Raw genomic sequence first — 5012 nt, 5'->3', positions numbered from 1 at the left:
CTCAGATGGATAGAAATGGAAATAGACCCAACTCCAATAATGTAGAGTGGCTGGATCTTAAAAAATGAAACAGTGAATAATTGTCATGAAAATGACAGCCTGGAATGCACACAAAGGGAACAAATTCTAATTTCAGATTGTGCAGTCAGGCAACAGAGCTAAGCAGAAATGAAAGGCTTTGTAAAAATCTCATGTAATAGTCTAATTTTGCACGTAAAACATCCACCTACTCTAAGAACAGATAAAAGTGCCTAACCTTCGCAAATCTGTATCTAAGAACTTTCCTGCGAGGTTCTGATAAGATGAAGGAAGTCGACTATTGGGCCACTGGAAATTAGCCTGCTTGTCTGTGATGCTCATTACTTTAAAACCGCACATTGAATTTAGCAAAGAACTACTGAGAATCTAGCACAGGGAAGGTGCCTTGGGTAATTCAAAGGTGAATAAGACTTGGTTTGTTTTCCAGAAGCTCTCAGAATCTACTGAGATTCAAATCACAAAGGTGGAATACCACAGTGGGAAAGAGTATGAACTTTGAAGTGAGACATCCCTGGGTTCAAACACCAGTCTTTCACTTGACCTCGGTGTCCATAAGGGCATTACCAGCTTCCCTAATAATTCTCAGATTTGCCATGTCTTTAGTGAGAAGGGTATTAGCATTGTATTGGTTTTGTATGCTGCATAACAAATAACCACAAACTCAGTGGCTTAAAACAATACATATTTATTAACTCATAGTGTCAGTGGGTCAGAACTCTGGGCATGGCTTAGCTGGGTCCTCTGCTCAGCTGCTGAAAGGCTAGAATGCAGGCGTCAACTAGGCTGTGCTTCTTTCTGGAGCTCAGGGTCCTCTTCCAAGGTCACATGGTTGTTGCAGAATGAGTTCCTTGCAGTTGTAGGACTGAGGTCCTGATTTCTGGATAGCGGTCAGCTGAGGCCTGTGACCAGCTCCTGGGCCATATGGCAGCTTTGAGTTTCGAAGTCAGATGGAGAAGCTCTCTGACCGCTAGACCCTCTTTTAAAGGAATTGCTTGATAATCTCCCTTTTCGATTCATTTAAAGTCAGCTGGTTAGGCATTTTAATTACATCTGCAAGACCACTTCTCCTTTGCCATATTCTGTTGGTTAGAAGGAAGTTACAGGTCTAGCCCACGTTTGTGGGGGAGGGGATTATCATAGGACCAGGAATAACAGAGTGTGTCTGAGAATTTTACCTACTGCAAGTACTTACTTCACTGATGTTTTCTTTAGAATTAAATGAGGCAATGAGTGTATTACTTAGGATTTGGACAGGCAGCATGTTGCCAATATATCAGTGGCTTTAAAAAGGAATTGTTGTGGTCACCTGCGGAGGCTGATGAACCCACACCAAGTTGGTTCAGATCGCAAGGTTGATGATGCCACACACAAACACTGAAAGAATAAAGGAGGGTTTATTACGTATGTAATTGAGGCTCGGAGAGAGGAAGGAAGCCCCCTCAAGCAGATCTGGAATGTTCTGAGAGAACATGGGGAAAAGAACAGGCTCCACTTTTACCATGGTTAGGGAGTGGGACCAGAGTGATGACTCCCATGCTCACATGATTTGAATCTCTAGCCAGTGCCAATGGTGGGAGCACCCAGATGTCTCAGCTTGTCTCAATGTGTGAGGGGGAGGGTGAGTGAGCCTTTGAAGCTATAAGCAAACATCAAAAAAAAAAAAAGTGGAATCAACTGATAGAACATTGTATGTCAGCTATACTTCAATAATTTAAAAAAATGAAGGAAAAGAAGTACAACAACAAGTGGAATCAGACTTGTCACTACACCTGTGGAAAGGCTGCCGGAGGTTGTCAGGGGAGACCTGGTGTGGCAGCTCTGCCTGAGGAGATGGGATGCCGTTTCCTTCTGTCTTTCTGTTGGTCCATCCTCAGTGATGCCCTTCCTTCGTCAGGGTCAGGATCCCTATGTGATTCATGATGGCGCCCACATCTTTAGCCTTTTTGTCCACGTCACAGGCAGAGGGAAGGAAAAAAGAGAAAAGGTTGAGAAAGTGGCTTTCCCCAGTTCCCTGCCCCTCATACAAAATACTTCCTGAAAGTTCCTGCAGAGAACTTCTGCTTGTACATCTTGGCATGGCCACAGTTATTAGAGCGGGTGAGAGCCACAGGGGAGAATGGGAAGTAGGGTGTTGGCTAAGCCCAGGGCCAGCCCTCATGATGAAGGAGTTTGGTGAGGAGAGGAGGACCTCTCTTCTTTAAATGTCACTTACTTAGCCCAGTGACCAGCTTTTTCTAGAATTGTCATGTATTAAGAACACTCGTATTGTTTTTGTTTTTTTTTTAATAAACTTTTAAATTTGGAGCAATTTTAGATTTACAAAAAGAGTTAGAGATGGTAAAGAGAATTTCCATGCCCCCCTTACTGTTTCAAGTCCCCTCACTGTTGCCATCTCACAGGATCAGGGGGCCTTTGTCAAAATGAAGACGCTAGCTTTGGTGCATTACTCTTCTGCAAACTCTAGACTCCATCGCAAGTTCACCAGCATTTCCACGAATTCCTTGTTCCTCTCCCAGTACTCCATCCAGTATCTCACATTACAGTTAGTCATCAAGAGTCCTTACTCTCCTCTGGCATGGGACAGTTTCTCAGAGTTTTCTTTGTTTTTCTTTCTTCTTCTTCTTCTTTTTTTAATGACCTTGGCAGTTTTGAGGAATATTGGTCAATTATTTTGTAGACTGCCTTTCAATTTAGACTTTCCTGATGTTTTCCCATGATTGGAGTTCTGAGGAAGAATACCACAGAAGTGAAAAGTCCTTCTTGTCACATCACTTGAGAGGGCAGACGATATCCACATGATATCACAGTGAAGTTCTCCTTGATCTCTGACTTGGCAAAGTGGTGTTTTTCATGTTTCTAAAATTACTTTGCTTCCCCCTATCCATACACAGTTATTTGGAAGTGGATCATTGAGTCCAGTCCATGGTTGAGTGTGACAGGAGGGGATTAAGCTCCATCTATTTACATATGTTATTTGGAATTCTTCAGTAAAAAAGATTTATCTCCCCCCTCACTTATATATTCAATTATTTATTTATATGAGCATGGATTTGCATGTATTTATTTATATGTCAGTTGTAATTAATACTGTGTTGTTAATTTTCTTGTTCAGATCATTTCAACTTCAGCCATTGGGAGCTCTTTTAGATAGCCCCCCTGACCTTTTGACATACCCCCCCATCCTTTTGGTTTTTGAGCCCTTCCTTAATTTCTGTCACTGATGGATGTGGCTGGCTCGTCTTGTGTGGTCCCTGGGCCTAGTCCTAGAACCAGCCATTTCTTCAAGGATCCCTGGTTCCTTCTGCTGGAGAATGGGATTAAAAACCCTGGGTGCATATTCCATTTTATAAATGTCAGCTTAATAGTGACATGATAGCATATAAACAAATTTCTATAAAACTGTGAAAGTGGAGAGTTACAGTATAATAGCACAAAATGTACTTTGTGAATGGCGTCAAGTTTGTACATTATTCCACTTTATCCTCCCACAAGCCCCCAATTTATGCATGAATCAGTGGCGACTAAGACAGTCACGTCCCTTGCACATGTGACACAACGGTGAGTGGCAGAGATGGCTCCTAAGCCCTATTTCCCAGATCTATCTCTTTTCCATCACAATGTGCCGCCTTCCCAAGGGACATTTTTAAAAGGCTTGACTCCAAGGATTAACTTTTTTCTTTTATTTAATTGAGGAGTCCACAAAAATTATTTATCTCGACCTATTGGCCAGATTCTGCCATTAAGCATGGAGAATCTCAGGCAATAGGACAGAAAAGTTCCCAGCAACCATGTAGTTTATAACATCATGCAGAAGAAAGCCAATCACCAAGTGAGAGAGCTAGCAAATAAGTGAGTAATTTCAGAGAACATTAAATACTGTGCAGAAAATAAAATGTGTCCGGGGTGACTGAGGAAGAGGCACATGGCTCGTATGAAGAAGCCAGGTATAAAATGGAACAAGAGCAGAAAAAGGGAAGACTTCACCAGAATGGGCTTGGTATGTTTTATGAAATTGAATGAAGACCAAATGTGACTGAGAGAATCATGGAAATGGAGGTATCATATGGAAAAAATATAAAGTCAGAGTAAGGCAGAGGCCAGATACCAAAGGGCCTCAGATGGCATGTCGAGGAGGTTATATTTTATCTTACGTATTTGTTTTTCTCAGAACAGTGGTAGCCATTGGAGCTGTTTTGGCAGGAGAGTAGTATGATCTGATTTGAATTTGAAAATTTTTATTCTTGCAGTTGTGTGGGAAATACATGCTGTGTCCTTCATCAAAGTTAAGACACCATTGATTGTAATATCTCCACCTCCACTGTTGTTTTTGAGATGTTAAAACTTGAAAGAAAAATAAAAAAGAAGAACCAGTGCAATTTTAAGGTGCCACCACCTGACTGTAAGATGTATTCCAACTTCAGAGGTGTTGAAAGATGAAAAAATGTACATCTTAGAATACATGAAATACATAACTAGTTGACAAGACTATAAGCAGGAAGCAAATAGGAGATGATCATAGTCGTGCAGGCGGGATCTGTCAGTGGACGAGGTTGACACCATTGAGATGGAAGTGATTGACCGGCTTTTGGGTGTAGTTGGAGGTAGAATGGGCAGGGCTTACTAACAAATTAGTATGGGGGTAAAGGAGAGAGAACGACTTCTAGATTTTTGGTTTGAACAACAGGAGGGTGGTGGTACCTTTACTGAGATGGAAAAGGACATTTTGGAAGGGTCTTCAAGTGAGATTATTAGCACATGTTGAGTAAGGAAATCTGGACTCGGTAGAGATAGGTGAGAGCCTATGACTTTGACTTGGGAGTCATTCCCACGTGGTAGTTAAAGTCATTGGACTGGATGAGGAAGAAACTAGTTTGACATCACAAAGGCCAAGAACTTAAACAGAGCAACACAGCTAACTGGGTGGCTTATAGTTGAGAAGTTGAGTTTGTTGGAGAAAGAGTACTGACTCGTGG

The sequence above is a fragment of the Callorhinus ursinus genome, unplaced genomic scaffold (genome assembly GCF_003265705.2).
Source record: "Callorhinus ursinus isolate GAN/ISIS: 27379988/994484 unplaced genomic scaffold, GSC_fseal_2.0 scaffold53, whole genome shotgun sequence".
In the NCBI taxonomy this organism is placed as follows: domain Eukaryota; kingdom Metazoa; phylum Chordata; class Mammalia; order Carnivora; family Otariidae; genus Callorhinus; species Callorhinus ursinus.
The sequence above is the reverse complement of the archived record's forward strand: the minus strand, read 5'-3'. Positions refer to the sequence as shown.